This window comes from Ambystoma mexicanum (genome assembly GCF_040938575.1).
Source record: "Ambystoma mexicanum isolate Mex_15411 chromosome 12 unlocalized genomic scaffold, UKY_AmexF1_1 Mex_chr12_unloc.1, whole genome shotgun sequence".
Taxonomy (NCBI): domain Eukaryota; kingdom Metazoa; phylum Chordata; class Amphibia; order Caudata; family Ambystomatidae; genus Ambystoma; species Ambystoma mexicanum.
In genome coordinates this window covers 14,663,882-14,684,622 of record NW_027182322.1, presented here as the reverse complement: position 1 = coordinate 14,684,622, position 20,741 = coordinate 14,663,882, and the positions used below count along the sequence as shown (strand labels likewise).

General features: G+C 46.4%; 9 non-coding genes across 9 annotated transcripts; all 9 read left to right on the top strand.

Moving 5' to 3' along the window:
- TRNAA-CGC (transfer RNA alanine (anticodon CGC)) lies at positions 1-72 on the top strand. Its single transcript has one exon. It is a non-coding gene; the product is annotated as a tRNA-Ala (tRNA).
- A 4,839-nt stretch (positions 73-4,911) lies between these two features.
- On the top strand, positions 4,912-4,983 carry TRNAA-CGC (transfer RNA alanine (anticodon CGC)). The gene has a single exon. It is a non-coding gene; the product is annotated as a tRNA-Ala (tRNA).
- A 4,857-nt stretch (positions 4,984-9,840) lies between these two features.
- Positions 9,841-9,912, top strand: TRNAA-CGC (transfer RNA alanine (anticodon CGC)). Its single transcript has one exon. It is a non-coding gene; the product is annotated as a tRNA-Ala (tRNA).
- Positions 9,913-12,321: 2,409 nt separating this feature from the next.
- On the top strand, positions 12,322-12,393 carry TRNAA-CGC (transfer RNA alanine (anticodon CGC)). The gene has a single exon. It is a non-coding gene; the product is annotated as a tRNA-Ala (tRNA).
- A 2,068-nt stretch (positions 12,394-14,461) lies between these two features.
- Positions 14,462-14,533, top strand: TRNAA-UGC (transfer RNA alanine (anticodon UGC)). The gene has a single exon. It is a non-coding gene; the product is annotated as a tRNA-Ala (tRNA).
- A 264-nt stretch (positions 14,534-14,797) lies between these two features.
- TRNAA-CGC (transfer RNA alanine (anticodon CGC)) lies at positions 14,798-14,869 on the top strand. Its single transcript has one exon. It is a non-coding gene; the product is annotated as a tRNA-Ala (tRNA).
- Positions 14,870-17,253: 2,384 nt separating this feature from the next.
- On the top strand, positions 17,254-17,325 carry TRNAA-CGC (transfer RNA alanine (anticodon CGC)). Its single transcript has one exon. It is a non-coding gene; the product is annotated as a tRNA-Ala (tRNA).
- Positions 17,326-19,306: 1,981 nt separating this feature from the next.
- On the top strand, positions 19,307-19,378 carry TRNAA-UGC (transfer RNA alanine (anticodon UGC)). The gene has a single exon. It is a non-coding gene; the product is annotated as a tRNA-Ala (tRNA).
- A 264-nt stretch (positions 19,379-19,642) lies between these two features.
- Positions 19,643-19,714, top strand: TRNAA-CGC (transfer RNA alanine (anticodon CGC)). Its single transcript has one exon. It is a non-coding gene; the product is annotated as a tRNA-Ala (tRNA).
- The last annotated feature ends 1,027 nt before the right edge of the window (positions 19,715-20,741 follow it).

The following is a 20,741-nucleotide window of genomic DNA, read 5'->3' as shown; positions in this document are numbered from 1 at the left end:
GGGGATGTAGCTCAGTGGTAGAGCGCATGCTTCGCATGTATGAGGTCCCGGGTTCAATCCCCGGCATCTCCATTTGCATAAACATCAGTGTGATTTTGTCCCGGTTATTTTGTATTTCACACTGCAACTCGGGCCATGATTATAGGATCATCGACATTCATATCTATTTGTCTGAGAAAACGCTGGTGCCCGTATGGCAAACCTGCCTATAATATATCACTGAGGTTTACGTCCCTGCCAGTGTCAACATCCTGTATGCCTTCACAATCACTACAAATAGAAATGCACAGAGAGAAACATCACACCACAGTTTTAACGGTGCAGAATCGTGAAAGTATTGGCATTGCCTTGCGTTTCTTTTCAGTCGATTGTTTTGGTTCCGAATGTATAGCTCCACCATTGTACCTTTGTAGCATATGATGCCTAGCTTTAAAAATAATTTGTTTTCACTGGATGTGGCCACAGATGTGCCTCTGTTGTCAACCTAAGTCGATCAGGTTCTGTAACTTGTTAGTTTTGAGCTGGAATATCCTACCAGCTCTGCTGCTGGGGCCTATCTCTGGCTTCTAAAAGCAAAAGTCTTGAACATATTGATATTTTTCATTAGTTGGTCAGGGGAATTGCATGGGGGGGCAGCCTTTCTGCATGTTTCTATGGACAACCAGACACAGGTGGCTCTAAAATGAAGTCTGCCATTTGGAAACTCCAATTCGACAGTTACCGTCAGTTCTGGGCGCTGTTAGTCCCAAGCAGCCAGCCAGCATCTGGTAGATTTCACAGTTCCTTGCTGGCAGTGGGGATGTAACTCAGTGGTAGAGCACATACTTGGGAAGTATGAGGCCACAGGTTCGATCCCAGGCATCTCCATGTGATATTTTTCCTCAATTGTGGGCTTTTTATCCTGTACATAGGAATTAGGATGATGTGTTCTTTTGCCATACTAAATCCTGTTCCTGAACGTCTTCTCTTTGGAGCCGATGATTGTGGACATGCACGGTGCACCATGCTTCAGTGTGATGTCTGCTTTTTTCATTGGAAGCCTGTTAGCCTGATCTCTTACCGGGATGACACAAGGCAGACTCGTTCAGACAGAGGGGCATTGGCTGAAAATAGTGTCTCCACCGGTCCCCCTGCTAGGCAGTGGTGTCATTCTGAGGTGCTGTGCACGCTCACCAACTATCACCCCCTCTGACCTTTCCCACCGCAGAACACCCTGAATGCATTCAGCGGGTTATGCTTCATTCTAGGGCTGCAATGGATCGCCTAGTGGCAAAACCAATGGAAGCACCATTGACCTTCCGCAGAATTCCACTGCTTGTCTGCCTAGAGAAGCGACATCTGCCGAGTGTGCTAGGGACACTCATGACGGCAGAGCTATAGAGTGGTGGGTCCACGTTGCTTTCCACTAGCCAGCAAATACAGAAGGACATCCGAAAGAGGTGTCAGTCTATCTAGCAACATATGTGGGCTTTCGGCTGGAGGAATTCCTGCGCGAAATGGTGCTATCTCATTTTTGGTGTTTGAAGACATACATATATATATATATATATATATATATTTATTTTTTCTCCATAACTACACTTCTCAAATCTGGGGCATCTATCCGAGATGGCTGTGTCACATTATGTGATGTCTCAGGCACCAACGTGATGAGATCGACCTGGCGCTTTAACTTTGTCATTGTAAGTAGTAAGATGTAATTTGGCAGTTGTCATGTTTTTTCATATGCACTACTGCAAACCCCTTTCCTTACTTAGCCCACTCCCTCCTGAAGCTTTTAGGTGTGATGAGGAAGCGTCCTCTCAGCGGGGATGTAGCTCAGTGGTAGAGCGCATGCTTTGCATGTATGAGGACCTGGGGCATTTCCACTTGTTTCTCTTTTTGACTGTCATATGATCTCTATCCACTAGATGGCCCTTTGAGCACAGTAATCCTCTGGTGGAAATCTTCCCCTGGAAGTCATCTCTTATGGAGAAGCAAAATGCACACTGCTTCAGTGTGACCATGAGGTTTTCCATTCTTGCTCCAGTTTTCCCTGCTCTTTTGCTAGTGCTTCACTCGGCAGAATGTTTTGACCAGAAGAGTTCTCCCTGAAAATTATGTCTGCGGGACAGACACACTGCATACCGAGGGGATGTAGCTCAGTGGTAGAGCACTTGCTTTGCATGGATGAGGCCCTGGGTCCAATCCCTGGCATCTCCAATTGTTTCCCTTTTTTTGACTGTCATATGGTCTCTGTCCACGAGATGGCTCTTTGAGCACGGTAATCCTCTGGTGGAATACTTCCCCTGGAAGTCATCTCTTATGGAGAAGCATAATGCACACTGCTTCAGCTGACCATGTGCTTTTCCAGTCTTGCTCCCGTTTTCCCTGGTCTTTTGCTAGTGCTTCAGTTGGCAGCATATTTTGACCGGAAGAATTCTCCCAGGAAAAGATGTCTGCAGGACAGGCCCACTGCACACCGAGGGGATGTAGCTCAGTGGTAGAGCGCATGCTTCGCATGTATGAGGTCCCGATCTCCATTTGCATAAACATCAGTGTGATTTTGTCCCGGTTATTTTGTATTTCACACTGCAACTCGGGCCATGATTATAGGATCATCGACATTCATATCTATTTGTCTGAGAAAACGCTGGTGCCCGTATGGCAAACCTGCCTATAATATATCACTGAGGTTTACGTCCCTGCCAGTGTCAACATCCTGTATGCCTTCACAATCACTACAAATAGAAATGCACAGAGAGAAACATCACACCACAGTTTTAACGGTGCAGAATCGTGAAAGTATTGGCATTGCCTTGCGTTTCTTTTCAGTCGATTGTTTTGGTTCCGAATGTATAGCTCTACCATTGTACCTTTGTAGCATATGATGCCTAGCTTTAAAAATAATTTGTTTTCACTGGATGTGGCCACAGATGTGCCTCTGTTGTCAACCTAAGTCGATCAGGTTCTGTAACTTGTTAGTTTTGAGCTGGAATATCCTACCAGCTCTGCTGCTGGGGCCTATCTCTGGCTTCTAAAAGCAAAAGTCTTGAACATATTGATATTTTTCATTAGTTGGTCAGGGGAATTGCATGGGGGGGCAGCCTTTCTGCATGTTTCTATGGACAACCAGACACAGGTGGCTCTAAAATGAAGTCTGCCATTTGGAAACTCCAATTCGACAGTTACCGTCAGTTCTGGGCGCTGTTAGTCCCAAGCAGCCAGCCAGCATCTGGTAGATTTCACAGTTCCTTGCTGGCAGTGGGCATGTAACTCAGTGGTAGAGCACATACTTGGGAAGTATGAGGCCACAGGTTCGATCCCAGGCATCTCCATGTGATATTTTTCCTCAATTGTGGGCTTTTTATCCTGTACATAGGAATTAGGATGATGTGTTCTTTTGCCATACTAAATCCTGTTCCTGAACGTCTTCTCTTTGGAGCCGATGATTGTGGACATGCACGGTGCACCATGCTTCAGTGTGATGTCTGCTTTTTTCATTGGAAGCCTGTTAGCCTGATCTCTTACCGGGATGACACAAGGCAGACTCGTTCAGACAGAGGGGCATTGGCTGAAAATAGTGTCTCCACCGGTCCCCCTGCTAGGCAGTGGTGTCATTCTGAGGTGCTGTGCACGCTCACCAACTATCACCCCCTCTGACCTTTCCCACCGCAGAACACCCTGAATGCATTCAGCGGGTTATGCTTCATTCTAGGGCTGCAATGGATCGCCTAGTGGCAAAACCAATGGAAGCACCATTGACCTTCCGCAGAATTCCACTGCTTGTCTGCCTAGAGAAGCGACATCTGCCGAGTGTGCTAGGGACACTCATGACGGCAGAGCTATAGAGTGGTGGGTCCACGTTGCTTTCCACTAGCCAGCAAATACAGAAGGACATCCGAAAGAGGTGTCAGTCTATCTAGCAACATATGTGGGCTTTCGGCTGGAGGAATTCCTGCGCGAAATGGTGCTATCTCATTTTTGGTGTTTGAAGACATACATATATATATATATATATATATTTATTTTTTCTCCATAACTACACTTCTCAAATCTGGGGCATCTATCCGAGATGGCTGTGTCACATTATGTGATGTCTCAGGCACCAACGTGATGAGATCGACCTGGCGCTTTAACTTTGTCATTGTAAGTAGTAAGATGTAATTTGGCAGTTGTCATGTTTTTTCATATGCACTACTGCAAACCCCTTTCCTTACTTAGCCCACTCCCTCCTGAAGCTTTTAGGTGTGATGAGGAAGCGTCCTCTCAGCGGGGATGTAGCTCAGTGGTAGAGCGCATGCTTTGCATGTATGAGGACCTGGGGCATTTCCACTTGTTTCTCTTTTTGACTGTCATATGATCTCTATCCACTAGATGGCCCTTTGAGCACAGTAATCCTCTGGTGGAAATCTTCCCCTGGAAGTCATCTCTTATGGAGAAGCAAAATGCACACTGCTTCAGTGTGACCATGAGGTTTTCCATTCTTGCTCCAGTTTTCCCTGCTCTTTTGCTAGTGCTTCACTCGGCAGAATGTTTTGACCAGAAGAGTTCTCCCTGAAAATTATGTCTGCGGGACAGACACACTGCATACCGAGGGGATGTAGCTCAGTGGTAGAGCACTTGCTTTGCATGGATGAGGCCCTGGGTCCAATCCCTGGCATCTCCAATTGTTTCCCTTTTTTTGACTGTCATATGGTCTCTGTCCACGAGATGGCTCTTTGAGCACGGTAATCCTCTGGTGGAATACTTCCCCTGGAAGTCATCTCTTATGGAGAAGCATAATGCACACTGCTTCAGCTGACCATGTGCTTTTCCAGTCTTGCTCCCGTTTTCCCTGGTCTTTTGCTAGTGCTTCAGTTGGCAGCATATTTTGACCGGAAGAATTCTCCCAGGAAAAGATGTCTGCAGGACAGGCCCACTGCACACCGAGGGGATGTAGCTCAGTGGTAGAGCGCATGCTTCGCATGTATGAGGTCCCGGGTTCAATCCCCGGCATCTCCATTTGCATAAACATCAGTGTGATTTTGTCCCGGTTATTTTGTATTTCACACTGCAACTCGGGCCATGATTATAGGATCATCGACATTCATATCTATTTGTCTGAGAAAACGCTGGTGCCCGTATGGCAAACCTGCCTATAATATATCACTGAGGTTTACGTCCCTGCCAGTGTCAACATCCTGTATGCCTTCACAATCACTACAAATAGAAATGCACAGAGAGAAACATCACACCACAGTTTTAACGGTGCAGAATCGTGAAAGTATTGGCATTGCCTTGCGTTTCTTTTCAGTCGATTGTTTTGGTTCCGAATGTATAGCTCCACCATTGTACCTTTGTAGCATATGATGCCTAGCTTTAAAAATAATTTGTTTTCACTGGATGTGGCCACAGATGTGCCTCTGTTGTCAACCTAAGTCGATCAGGTTCTGTAACTTGTTAGTTTTGAGCTGGAATATCCTACCAGCTCTGCTGCTGGGGCCTATCTCTGGCTTCTAAAAGCAAAAGTCTTGAACATATTGATATTTTTCATTAGTTGGTCAGGGGAATTGCATGGGGGGGCAGCCTTTCTGCATGTTTCTATGGACAACCAGACACAGGTGGCTCTAAAATGAAGTCTGCCATTTGGAAACTCCAATTCGACAGTTACCGTCAGTTCTGGGCGCTGTTAGTCCCAAGCAGCCAGCCAGCATCTGGTAGATTTCACAGTTCCTTGCTGGCAGTGGGGATGTAACTCAGTGGTAGAGCACATACTTGGGAAGTATGAGGCCACAGGTTCGATCCCAGGCATCTCCATGTGATATTTTTCCTCAATTGTGGGCTTTTTATCCTGTACATAGGAATTAGGATGATGTGTTCTTTTGCCATACTAAATCCTGTTCCTGAACGTCTTCTCTTTGGAGCCGATGATTGTGGACATGCACGGTGCACCATGCTTCAGTGTGATGTCTGCTTTTTTCATTGGAAGCCTGTTAGCCTGATCTCTTACCGGGATGACACAAGGCAGACTCGTTCAGACAGAGGGGCATTGGCTGAAAATAGTGTCTCCACCGGTCCCCCTGCTAGGCAGTGGTGTCATTCTGAGGTGCTGTGCACGCTCACCAACTATCACCCCCTCTGACCTTTCCCACCGCAGAACACCCTGAATGCATTCAGCGGGTTATGCTTCATTCTAGGGCTGCAATGGATCGCCTAGTGGCAAAACCAATGGAAGCACCATTGACCTTCCGCAGAATTCCACTGCTTGTCTGCCTAGAGAAGCGACATCTGCCGAGTGTGCTAGGGACACTCATGACGGCAGAGCTATAGAGTGGTGGGTCCACGTTGCTTTCCACTAGCCAGCAAATACAGAAGGACATCCGAAAGAGGTGTCAGTCTATCTAGCAACATATGTGGGCTTTCGGCTGGAGGAATTCCTGCGCGAAATGGTGCTATCTCATTTTTGGTGTTTGAAGACATACATATATATATATATATATATATATATTTATTTTTTCTCCATAACTACACTTCTCAAATCTGGGGCATCTATCCGAGATGGCTGTGTCACATTATGTGATGTCTCAGGCACCAACGTGATGAGATCGACCTGGCGCTTTAACTTTGTCATTGTAAGTAGTAAGATGTAATTTGGCAGTTGTCATGTTTTTTCATATGCACTACTGCAAACCCCTTTCCTTACTTAGCCCACTCCCTCCTGAAGCTTTTAGGTGTGATGAGGAAGCGTCCTCTCAGCGGGGATGTAGCTCAGTGGTAGAGCGCATGCTTTGCATGTATGAGGACCTGGGGCATTTCCACTTGTTTCTCTTTTTGACTGTCATATGATCTCTATCCACTAGATGGCCCTTTGAGCACAGTAATCCTCTGGTGGAAATCTTCCCCTGGAAGTCATCTCTTATGGAGAAGCAAAATGCACACTGCTTCAGTGTGACCATGAGGTTTTCCATTCTTGCTCCAGTTTTCCCTGCTCTTTTGCTAGTGCTTCACTCGGCAGAATGTTTTGACCAGAAGAGTTCTCCCTGAAAATTATGTCTGCGGGACAGACACACTGCATACCGAGGGGATGTAGCTCAGTGGTAGAGCACTTGCTTTGCATGGATGAGGCCCTGGGTCCAATCCCTGGCATCTCCAATTGTTTCCCTTTTTTTGACTGTCATATGGTCTCTGTCCACGAGATGGCTCTTTGAGCACGGTAATCCTCTGGTGGAATACTTCCCCTGGAAGTCATCTCTTATGGAGAAGCATAATGCACACTGCTTCAGCTGACCATGTGCTTTTCCAGTCTTGCTCCCGTTTTCCCTGGTCTTTTGCTAGTGCTTCAGTTGGCAGCATATTTTGACCGGAAGAATTCTCCCAGGAAAAGATGTCTGCAGGACAGGCCCACTGCACACCGAGGGGATGTAGCTCAGTGGTAGAGCGCATGCTTCGCATGTATGAGGTCCCGATCTCCATTTGCATAAACATCAGTGTGATTTTGTCCCGGTTATTTTGTATTTCACACTGCAACTCGGGCCATGATTATAGGATCATCGACATTCATATCTATTTGTCTGAGAAAACGCTGGTGCCCGTATGGCAAACCTGCCTATAATATATCACTGAGGTTTACGTCCCTGCCAGTGTCAACATCCTGTATGCCTTCACAATCACTACAAATAGAAATGCACAGAGAGAAACATCACACCACAGTTTTAGCGGTGCAGAATCGTGAAAGTATTGGCATTGCCTTGCGTTTCTTTTCAGTCGATTGTTTTGGTTCCGAATGTATAGCTCCACCATTGTACCTTTGTAGCATATGATGCCTAGCTTTAAAAATAATTTGTTTTCACTGGATGTGGCCACAGATGTGCCTCTGTTGTCAACCTAAGTCGATCAGGTTCTGTAACTTGTTAGTTTTGAGCTGGAATATCCTACCAGCTCTGCTGCTGGGGCCTATCTCTGGCTTCTAAAAGCAAAAGTCTTGAACATATTGATATTTTTCATTAGTTGGTCAGGGGAATTGCATGGGGGGGCAGCCTTTCTGCATGTTTCTATGGACAACCAGACACAGGTGGCTCTAAAATGAAGTCTGCCATTTGGAAACTCCAATTCGACAGTTACCGTCAGTTCTGGGCGCTGTTAGTCCCAAGCAGCCAGCCAGCATCTGGTAGATTTCACAGTTCCTTGCTGGCAGTGGGGATGTAACTCAGTGGTAGAGCACATACTTGGGAAGTATGAGGCCACAGGTTCGATCCCAGGCATCTCCATGTGATATTTTTCCTCAATTGTGGGCTTTTCATCCTGTACATAGGAATTAGGATGATGTGTTCTTTTGCCATACTAAATCCTGTTCCTGAACGTCTTCTCTTTGGAGCCGATGATTGTGGACATGCACGGTGCACCATGCTTCAGTGTGATGTCTGCTTTTTTCATTGGAAGCCTGTTAGCCTGATCTCTTACCGGGATGACACAAGGCAGACTCGTTCAGACAGAGGGGCATTGGCTGAAAATAGTGTCTCCACCGGTCCTCCTGCTAGGCAGTGGTGTCATTCTGAGGTGCTGTGCACGCTCACCAACTATCACCCCCTCTGACCTTTCCCACCGCAGAACACCCTGAATGCATTCAGCGGGTTATGCTTCATTCTAGGGCTGCAATGGATCGCCTAGTGGCAAAACCAATGGAAGCACCATTGACCTTCCGCAGAATTCCACTGCTTGTCTGCCTAGAGAAGCGACATCTGCCGAGTGTGCTAGGGACACTCATGACGGCAGAGCTATAGAGTGGTGGGTCCACGTTGCTTTCCACTAGCCAGCAAATACAGAAGGACATCCGAAAGAGGTGTCAGTCTATCTAGCAACATATGTGGGCTTTCGGCTGGAGGAATTCCTGCGCGAAATGGTGCTATCTCATTTTTGGTGTTTGAAGACATACATATATATATATATATATATATATATATATATATATATATTTATTTTTTCTCCATAACTACACTTCTCAAATCTGGGGCATCTATCTGAGATGGCTGTGTCACATTATGTGATGTCTCAGGCACCAACGTGATGAGATCGACCTGGCGCTTTAACTTTGTCATTGTAAGTAGTAAGATGTAATTTGGCAGTTGTCATGTTTTTTCATATGCACTACTGCAAACCCCTTTCCTTACTTAGCCCACTCCCTCCTGAAGCTTTTAGGTGTGATGAGGAAGTGTCCTCTCAGCGGGGATGTAGCTCAGTGGTAGAGCGCATGCTTTGCATGTATGAGGACCTGGGGCATTTCCACTTGTTTCTCTTTTTGACTGTCATATGATCTCTATCCACTAGATGGCCCTTTGAGCACAGTAATCCTCTGGTGGAAATCTTCCCCTGGAAGTCATCTCTTATGGAGAAGCAAAATGCACACTGCTTCAGTGTGACCATGAGGTTTTCCATTCTTGCTCCAGTTTTCCCTGCTCTTTTGCTAGTGCTTCACTCGGCAGAATGTTTTGACCAGAAGAGTTCTCCCTGAAAATTATGTCTGCGGGACAGACACACTGCATACCGAGGGGATGTAGCTCAGTGGTAGAGCACTTGCTTTGCATGGATGAGGCCCTGGGTCCAATCCCTGGCATCTCCAATTGTTTCCCTTTTTTTGACTGTCATATGGTCTCTGTCCACGAGATGGCTCTTTGAGCACGGTAATCCTCTGGTGGAATACTTCCCCTGGAAGTCATCTCTTATGGAGAAGCATAATGCACACTGCTTCAGCTGACCATGTGCTTTTCCAGTCTTGCTCCCGTTTTCCCTGGTCTTTTGCTAGTGCTTCAGTTGGCAGCATATTTTGACCGGAAGAATTCTCCCAGGAAAAGATGTCTGCAGGACAGGCCCACTGCACACCGAGGGGATGTAGCTCAGTGGTAGAGCGCATGCTTCGCATGTATGAGGTCCCGGGTTCAATCCCCGGCATCTCCATTTGCATAAACATCAGTGTGATTTTGTCCCGGTTATTTTGTATTTCACACTGCAACTCGGGCCATGATTATAGGATCATCGACATTCATATCTATTTGTCTGAGAAAACGCTGGTGCCCGTATGGCAAACCTGCCTATAATATATCACTGAGGTTTACGTCCCTGCCAGTGTCAACATCCTGTATGCCTTCACAATCACTACAAATAGAAATGCACAGAGAGAAACATCACACCACAGTTTTAGCGGTGCAGAATCGTGAAAGTATTGGCATTGCCTTGCGTTTCTTTTCAGTCGATTGTTTTGGTTCCGAATGTATAGCTCCACCATTGTACCTTTGTAGCATATGATGCCTAGCTTTAAAAATAATTTGTTTTCACTGGATGTGGCCACAGATGTGCCTCTGTTGTCAACCTAAGTCGATCAGGTTCTGTAACTTGTTAGTTTTGAGCTGGAATATCCTACCAGCTCTGCTGCTGGGGCCTATCTCTGGCTTCTAAAAGCAAAAGTCTTGAACATATTGATATTTTTCATTAGTTGGTCAGGGGAATTGCATGGGGGGGCAGCCTTTCTGCATGTTTCTATGGACAACCAGACACAGGTGGCTCTAAAATGAAGTCTGCCATTTGGAAACTCCAATTCGACAGTTACCGTCAGTTCTGGGCGCTGTTAGTCCCAAGCAGCCAGCCAGCATCTGGTAGATTTCACAGTTCCTTGCTGGCAGTGGGGATGTAACTCAGTGGTAGAGCACATACTTGGGAAGTATGAGGCCACAGGTTCGATCCCAGGCATCTCCATGTGATATTTTTCCTCAATTGTGGGCTTTTCATCCTGTACATAGGAATTAGGATGATGTGTTCTTTTGCCATACTAAATCCTGTTCCTGAACGTCTTCTCTTTGGAGCCGATGATTGTGGACATGCACGGTGCACCATGCTTCAGTGTGATGTCTGCTTTTTTCATTGGAAGCCTGTTAGCCTGATCTCTTACCGGGATGACACAAGGCAGACTCGTTCAGACAGAGGGGCATTGGCTGAAAATAGTGTCTCCACCGGTCCTCCTGCTAGGCAGTGGTGTCATTCTGAGGTGCTGTGCACGCTCACCAACTATCACCCCCTCTGACCTTTCCCACCGCAGAACACCCTGAATGCATTCAGCGGGTTATGCTTCATTCTAGGGCTGCAATGGATCGCCTAGTGGCAAAACCAATGGAAGCACCATTGACCTTCCGCAGAATTCCACTGCTTGTCTGCCTAGAGAAGCGACATCTGCCGAGTGTGCTAGGGACACTCATGACGGCAGAGCTATAGAGTGGTGGGTCCACGTTGCTTTCCACTAGCCAGCAAATACAGAAGGACATCCGAAAGAGGTGTCAGTCTATCTAGCAACATATGTGGGCTTTCGGCTGGAGGAATTCCTGCGCGAAATGGTGCTATCTCATTTTTGGTGTTTGAAGACATACATATATATATATATATATATATATATATATATATATATATATTTATTTTTTCTCCATAACTACACTTCTCAAATCTGGGGCATCTATCTGAGATGGCTGTGTCACATTATGTGATGTCTCAGGCACCAACGTGATGAGATCGACCTGGCGCTTTAACTTTGTCATTGTAAGTAGTAAGATGTAATTTGGCAGTTGTCATGTTTTTTCATATGCACTACTGCAAACCCCTTTCCTTACTTAGCCCACTCCCTCCTGAAGCTTTTAGGTGTGATGAGGAAGTGTCCTCTCAGCGGGGATGTAGCTCAGTGGTAGAGCGCATGCTTTGCATGTATGAGGACCTGGGGCATTTCCACTTGTTTCTCTTTTTGACTGTCATATGATCTCTATCCACTAGATGGCCCTTTGAGCACAGTAATCCTCTGGTGGAAATCTTCCCCTGGAAGTCATCTCTTATGGAGAAGCAAAATGCACACTGCTTCAGTGTGACCATGAGGTTTTCCATTCTTGCTCCAGTTTTCCCTGCTCTTTTGCTAGTGCTTCACTCGGCAGAATGTTTTGACCAGAAGAGTTCTCCCTGAAAATTATGTCTGCGGGACAGACACACTGCATACCGAGGGGATGTAGCTCAGTGGTAGAGCACTTGCTTTGCATGGATGAGGCCCTGGGTCCAATCCCTGGCATCTCCAATTGTTTCCCTTTTTTTGACTGTCATATGGTCTCTGTCCACGAGATGGCTCTTTGAGCACGGTAATCCTCTGGTGGAATACTTCCCCTGGAAGTCATCTCTTATGGAGAAGCATAATGCACACTGCTTCAGCTGACCATGTGCTTTTCCAGTCTTGCTCCCGTTTTCCCTGGTCTTTTGCTAGTGCTTCAGTTGGCAGCATATTTTGACCGGAAGAATTCACCCAGGAAAAGATGTCTGCAGGACAGGCCCACTGCACACCGAGGGGATGTAGCTCAGTGGTAGAGCGCATGCTTCGCATGTATGAGGTCCCGGGTTCAATCCCCGGCATCTCCATTTGCATAAACATCAGTGTGATTTTGTCCCGGTTATTTTGTATTTCACACTGCAACTCGGGCCATGATTATAGGATCATCGACATTCATATCTATTTGTCTGAGAAAACGCTGGTGCCCGTATGGCAAACCTGCCTATAATATATCACTGAGGTTTACGTCCCTGCCAGTGTCAACATCCTGTATGCCTTCACAATCACTACAAATAGAAATGCACAGAGAGAAACATCACACCACAGTTTTAACGGTGCAGAATCGTGAAAGGATTGGCATTGCCTTGCGTTTCTTTTCAGTCGATTGTTTTGGTTCCGAATGTATAGCTCCACCATTGTACCTTTGTAGCATATGATGCCTAGCTTTAAAAATAATTTGTTTTCACTGGATGTGGCCACAGATGTGCCTCTGTTGTCAACCTAAGTCGATCAGGTTCTGTAACTTGTTAGTTTTGAGCTGGAATATCCTACCAGCTCTGCTGCTGGGGCCTATCTCTGGCTTCTAAAAGCAAAAGTCTTGAACATATTGATATTTTTCATTAGTTGGTCAGGGGAATTGCATGGGGGGGCAGCCTTTCTGCATGTTTCTATGGACAACCAGACACAGGTGGCTCTAAAATGAAGTCTGCCATTTGGAAACTCCAATTCGACAGTTACCGTCAGTTCTGGGCGCTGTTAGTCCCAAGCAGCCAGCCAGCATCTGGTAGATTTCACAGTTCTTTGCTGGCAGTGGGGATGTAACTCAGTGGTAGAGCACATACTTGAGAAGTATGAGGCCACAGGTTCGATCCCAGGCATCTCCATGTGATATTTTTCCTCAATTGTGGGCTTTTTATCCTGTACATAGGAATTAGGATGATGTGTTCTTTTGCCATACTAAATCCTGTTCCTGAACGTCTTCTCTTTGGAGCCGATGATTGTGGACATGCACGGTGCACCATGCTTCAGTGTGATGTCTGCTTTTTTCATTGGAAGCCTGTTAGCCTGATCTCTTACCGGGATGACACAAGGCAGACTCGTTCAGACAGAGGGGCATTGGCTGAAAATAGTGTCTCCACCGGTCCCCCTGCTAGGCAGTGGTGTCATTCTGAGGTGCTGTGCACGCTCACCAACTATCACCCCCTCTGACCTTTCCCACCGCAGAACACCCTGAATGCATTCAGCGGGTTATGCTTCATTCTAGGGCTGCAATGGATCGCCTAGTGGCAAAACCAATGGAAGCACCATTGACCTTCCGCAGAATTCCACTGCTTGTCTGCCTAGAGAAGCGACATCTGCCGAGTGTGCTATGGACACTCATGACGGCAGAGCTATAGAGTGGTGGGTCCACGTTGCTTTCCACTAGCCAGCAAATACAGAAGGACATCCGAAAGAGGTGTCAGTCTATCCAGCAACATTTGTGGGCTTTCGGCTGGAGGAATTCCTGCAGGAAATGGTGCTATCTCATTTTTGGTGTTTGAAGACATACATATATATATATATATATATATATATATATATATATTTATTTTTTCTCCATAACTACACTTCTCAAATCTGGGGCATCTATCCGAGATGGCCGTGTCACATTATGTGATGTCTCAGGCACCAACGTGATGAGATCGACCTGGCGCTTTAACTTTGTCATTGTAAGTAGTAAGATGTAATTTGGCAGCTGTCATGTTTTTTCATATGCACTACTGCAAACCCCTTTCCTTACTTAGCCCACTCCCTCCTGAAGCTTCTAGGTGTGATGAGGAAGTGTCCTCTCAGCGGGGGTGTAGCTCAGTGGTAGAGCGCATGCTTTGCATGTATGAGGACCCGGGGCATTTCCACTTGTTTCTCTTTTTGACTGTCATATGATCTCTATCCACTAGATGGCCCTTTGAGCACAGTAATCCTCTGGTGGAAATCTTCCCTTGGAAGTCATCTCTTATGGAGAAGCAAAATGCACACTGCTTCAGTGTGACCATGAGGTTTTCCATTCTTGCTCCAGTTTTCCCTGCTCTTTTGCTAGTGCTTCACTCGGCAGAATGTTTTGACCAGAAGAGTTCTCCCTGAAAATTATGTCTGCAGGACAGACACACTGCATACCGAGGGGATGTAGCTCAGTGGTAGAGCACTTGCTTTGCATGTATGAGGCCCCGGGTCCAATCCCTGGCATCTCCAATTGTTTCCCTTTTTTTGACTGTCATATGGTCTCTGTCCACTAGATGGCTCTTTGATCACGGTAATCCTCTGGTGGAATACTTCCCCTGGAAGTCATCTCTTATGGAGAAGCATAATGCACACTGCTTCAGTGTGACCATGTGCTTTTCCAGTCTTGCTCCCGTTTTCCCTGGTCTTTTGCTAGTGCTTCAGTTGGCAGCATATTTTGACCAGAAGAATTCTCCCAGGAAAAGATGTCTGCAGGACAGACTCACCACACACCGAGGGGATGTAGCTCAGTGGTAGAGCACATGCTTCGCATGTATGAGGTCCCGGGTTCAGTCCCCGACATCTCCATTTGCATAAACATCAGTGTGATTTTGTCCCGGTTATTTTGTATTTCACACTGCAACTCGGGCCATGATTATAGGATCATCGACATTCATATCTATTTGTCTGAGAAAACGCTGGTGCCCGTATCGCAAACCTGCCTGTAATATATCAGTGAGGTTTGCGTCCCTGCCAGTGTCAACATCCTGTATGCCTTCACAATCACTACAAATAGAAATGCACAGAGAGTACCATCACACCACAGTTTTAACCGTGCAGAATCGTGAAAGGATTGGCATTGCCTTGCGTTTCTTTTCAGTCGATTGTTTTGGTTCCGAATGGATAGCTCCACCATTGTACCTTTGTAGCATATGATGGCTAGCTTTAAAAATAATTTGTTTTCACTGGATGTGGCCACATATGTACCTCTGTTGTCAACCTAAGTTGATCAGGTTCTGTAACTTGTTAGTTTTGAGCTGGAATATGCTACCAGCTCTGCTGCTGGGGGCCTATCTTCGGCTTCTAAAAGCAAAAGCCTTGAACATATTGATATTTTTCATAAGTTGATCAGGGGGATTACAGGGGGGGCAGCTTTTCTGCATGTTTCTATGGACAACCAGACACAGGAGGCTCTAAAATGAAGTCCGCCATTTGGAAACTCCAATTCGACAGTTACCATCAGTTCTGGGCGCTGTTAGTCCCAAGCAGCCAGCCAGTATCTGGTAGATTTCATAGGTCTTTGCTGGCAGCAGGGCTGTAACTCAGTGGTAGAGCACATGCTTTGGAAGTATGAGGCCACAGGTTCGATCCCCGGCATCTCCATATGATATGTTTCCTCAAGTGTTGGCTTTTTCCTGTACATGGGAATTAGGATGATGTGTTCTTTTGCCATACTAAATCCTGTTGCTGAACGTCTTCTCTTTGGAGCCGATGATTGTGGACATGCACGGTGCACCATGCTTCAGTGTGATGTCTGCTTTTTTCATTGGAAGCCTGTTAGCCTGATCTCTTACCGGGATGACACAAGGCAGACTCGTTCAGACAGAGGGGCATTGGCTGAAAATAGTGTCTCCACCGGTCCCCCTGCTAGGCAGTGGTATCATTCTGAGGTGCTGTGCACGCTCACCAACTATCACCCCCTCTGACCTTTCCCACCGCAGAACACCCTGAATGCATTCAGCGGGTTATGCTTCATTCTAGGGCTGCAATGGATCGCCTAGTGGCAAAACCAATGGAAGCACCATTGACTTCCGCAGAATTCCACTGCTTGTCTGCCTAGAGAAGCGACATCTGCCGAGTGTGCTAGGGACACTCATGACGGCAGAGCTATAGAGTGGTGGGTCCACGTTGCTTTCCACTAGCCAGCAAATACAGAAGGACATCCGAAAGAGGTGTCAGTCTATCCAGCAACATTTGTGGGCTTTCGGCTGGAGGAATTCCTGCGCGAAATGGTGCTATCTCATTTTTGGTGTTTGAAGACATACATATATATATATATATATATTTATTTTTTCTCCATAACTACACTTCTCAAATCTGGGGCATCTATCCGAGATGGCTGTGTCACATTATGTGATGTCTCAGGCACCAACGTGATGAGATCGACCTGGCGCTTTAACTTTGTCATTGTAAGTAGTAAGATGTAATTTGGCAGTTGTCATGTTTTTTCATATGCACTACTGCAAACCCCTTTCCTTACTTAGCCCACTCCCTCCTGAAGCTTTTAGGTGTGATGAGGAAGTGTCCTCTCAGCGGGGATGTAGCTCAGTGGTAGAGCGCATGCTTTGCATGTATGAGGACCTGGGGCATTTCCACTTGTTTCTCTTTTTGACTGTCATATGATCTCTATCCACTAGATGGCCCTTTGAGCACAGTAATCCTCTGGTGGAAATCTTCCCCTGGAAGTCATCTCTTATGGAGAAGCAAAATGCACACTGCTTCAGTGTGACCATGAGGTTTTCCATTCTTGCTCCAGTTTTCCCTGCTCTTTTGCTAGTGCTTCACTCGGCAGAATGTTTTGACCAGAAGAGTTCTCCCTGAAAATTATGTCTGCGGGACAGACACACTGCATACCAAGGGGATGTAGCTCAGTGGTAGAGCACTTGCTTTGCATGGATGAGGCCCTGGGTCCAATCCCTGGCATCTCCAATTGTTTCCCTTTTTTTGACTGTCATATGGTCTCTGTCCACTAGATGGCTCTTTGAGCACGGTAATCCTCTGGTGGAATACTTCCCCTGGAAGTCATCTCTTATGGAGAAGCATAATGCACACTGCTTCAGCTGACCATGTGCTTTTCCAGTCTTGCTCCCGTTTTCCCTGGTCTTTTGCTAGTGCTTCAGTTGGCAGCATATTTTAACCGGAAGAATTCTCCCAGGAAAAGATGTCTGCAGGACAGGCCCACTGCACACCGAGGGGATGTAGCTCAGTGGTAGAGCGCATGCTTCGCATGTATGAGGTCCCGGGTTCAATCCCCGGCATCTCCATTTGCATAAACATCAGTGTGATTTTGTCCCGGTTATTTTGTATTTCACACTGCAACTCGGGCCATGATTATAGGATCATCGACATTCATATCTATTTGTCTGAGAAAACGCTGGTGCCCGTATGGCAAACCTGCCTATAATATATCACTGAGGTTTACGTCCCTGCCAGTGTCAACATCCTGTATGCCTTCACAATCACTACAAATAGAAATGCACAGAGAGAACCTTCACACCACAGTTTTAACGGTGCAGAATCGTGAAAGGATTCGCATTGCCTTGCGTTTCTTTTCAGTCGATTGTTTTGGTTCCGAATGTATAGCTCCACCATTGTACCTTTGTAGCATATGATGGCTAGCTTTAAAAATAATTTGTTTTCACTGGATGTGGCCACAGATGTGCCTCTGTTGTCAACCTAAGTCGATCAGGTTCTGTAACTTGTTAGTTTTGAGCTGGAATATCCTACCAGCTCTGCTGCTGGGGCCTATCTCTGGCTTCTAAAAGCAAAAGTCTTGAACATATTGATATTTTTCATTAGTTGGTCAGGGGAATTGCATGGGGGGGCAGCCTTTCTGCATGTTTCTATGGACAACCAGACACAGGTGGCTCTAAAATGAAGTCTGCCATTTGGAAACTCCAATTCGACAGTTACCGTCAGTTCTGGGCGCTGTTAGTCCCAAGCAGCCAGCCAGCATCTGGTAGATTTCACAGTTCCTTGCTGGCAGTGGGGATGTAACTCAGTGGTAGAGCACATACTTGGGAAATATGAGGCCACAGGTTCGATCCCAGGCATCTCCATGTGATATTTTTCCTCAATTGTGGGCTTTTTATCCTGTACATAGGAATTAGGATGATGTGTTCTTTTGCCATACTAAATCCTGTTCCTGAACGTCTTCTCTTTGGAGCCGATGATTGTGGACATGCACGGTGCACCATGCTTCAGTGTGATGTCTGCTTTTTTCATTGGAAGCCTGTTAGCCTGATCTCTTACCGGGACGACACAAGGCAGACTCGTTCAGACAGAGGGGCATTGGCTGAGAATAGTGTCTCCACCGGTCCCCCTGCTAGGCAGTGGTGTCATTCTGAGGTGCTGTGCACGCTCACCAACTATCACCCCCTCTGACCTTTCCCACCGCAGAACACCCTGAATGCATTCAGCGGGTTATGCTTCATTCTAGGGCTGCAATGGATCGCCTAGTGGCAAAACCAATGGAAGCACCATTGACCTTCCGCAGAATTCCACTGCTTGTCTGCCTAGAGAAGCGACATCTGCCGAGTGTGCTATGGACACTCATGACGGCAGAGCTATAGAGTGGTGGGTCCACGTTGCTTTCCACTAGCCAGCAAATACAGAAGGACATCCGAAAGAGGTGTCAGTCTATCCAGCAACATTTGTGGGCTTTCGGCTGGAGGAATTCCTGCACGAAATGGTGCTATCTCATTTTTGGTGTTTGAAGACATACATATATATATACATTATGTGATGTCTCAGGCACCAACGTGATGAGATCGACCTGGCGCTTTAACTTTGTCATTGTAAGTAGTAAGATGTAATTTGGCAGCTGTCATGTTTTTTCATATGCACTACTGCAAACCCCTTTCCTTACTTAGCCCACTCCCTCCTGAAGCTTCTAGGTGTGATGAGGAAGTGTCCTCTCAGCGGGGGTGTAGCTCAGTGGTAGAGCGCATGCTTTGCATGTATGAGGACCCGGGGCATTTCCACTTGTTTCTCTTTTTGACTGTCATATGATCTCTATCCACTAGATGGCCCTTTGAGCACAGTAATCCTCTGGTGGAAATCTTCCCTTGGAAGTCATCTCTTATGGAGAAGCAAAATGCACACTGCTTCAGTGTGACCATGAGGTTTTCCATTCTTGCTCCAGTTTTCCCTGCTCTTTTGCTAGTGCTTCACTCGGCAGAATGTTTTGACCAGAAGAGTTCTCCCTGAAAATTATGTCTGCAGGACAGACACACTGCATACCGAGGGGATGTAGCTCAGTGGTAGAGCACTTGCTTTGCATGTATGAGGCCCCGGGTCCAATCCCTGGCATCTCCAATTGTTTCCCTTTTTTTGACTGTCATATGGTCTCTGTCCACTAGATGGCTCTTTGATCACGGTAATCCTCTGGTGGAATACTTCCCCTGGAAGTCATCTCTTATGGAGAAGCATAATGCACACTGCTTCAGTGTGACCATGTGCTTTTCCAGTCTTGCTCCCGTTTTCCCTGGTCTTTTGCTAGTGCTTCAGTTGGCAGCATATTTTGACCAGAAGAATTCTCCCAGGAAAAGATGTCTGCAGGACAGACTCACCACACACCGAGGGGATGTAGCTCAGTGGTAGAGCACATGCTTCGCATGTATGAGGTCCCGGGTTCAGTCCCCGACATCTCCATTTGCATAAACATCAGTGTGATTTTGTCCCGGTTATTTTGTATTTCACACTGCAACTCGGGCCATGATTATAGGATCATCGACATTCATATCTATTTGTCTGAGAAAACGCTGGTGCCCGTATCGCAAACCTGCCTGTAATATATCAGTGAGGTTTGCGTCCCTGCCAGTGTCAACATCCTGTATGCCTTCACAATCACTACAAATAGAAATGCACAGAGAGTACCATCACACCACAGTTTTAACCGTGCAGAATCGTGAAAGGATTGGCATTGCCTTGCGTTTCTTTTCAGTCGATTGTTTTGGTTCCGAATGGATAGCTCCACCATTGTACCTTTGTAGCATATGATGGCTAGCTTTAAAAATAATTTGTTTTCACTGGATGTGGCCACATATGTACCTCTGTTGTCAACCTAAGTTGATCAGGTTCTGTAACTTGTTAGTTTTGAGCTGGAATATGCTACCAGCTCTGCTGCTGGGGGCCTATCTTCGGCTTCTAAAAGCAAAAGCCTTGAACATATTGATATTTTTCATAAGTTGATCAGGGGGATTACAGGGGGGGCAGCTTTTCTGCATGTTTCTATGGACAACCAGACACAGGTGGCTCTAAAATGAAGTCCGCCATTTGGAAACTCCAATTCGACAGTTACCATCAGTTCTGGGCGCTGTTAGTCCCAAGCAGCCAGCCAGTATCTGGTAGATTTCATAGGTCTTTGCTGGCAGCAGGGCTGTAACTCAGTGGTAGAGCACATGCTTTGGAAGTATGAGGCCACAGGTTCGATCCCCGGCATCTCCATATGATATGTTTCCTCAAGTGTTGGCTTTTTCCTGTACATGGGAATTAGGATGATGTGTTCTTTTGCCATACTAAATCCTGTTGCTGAACGTCTTCTCTTTGGAGCCGATGATTGTGGACATGCACGGTGCACCATGCTTCAGTGTGATGTCTGCTTTTTTCATTGGAAGCCTGTTAGCCTGATCTCTTACCGGGACGACACAAGGCAGACTCGTTCAGACAGAGGGGCATT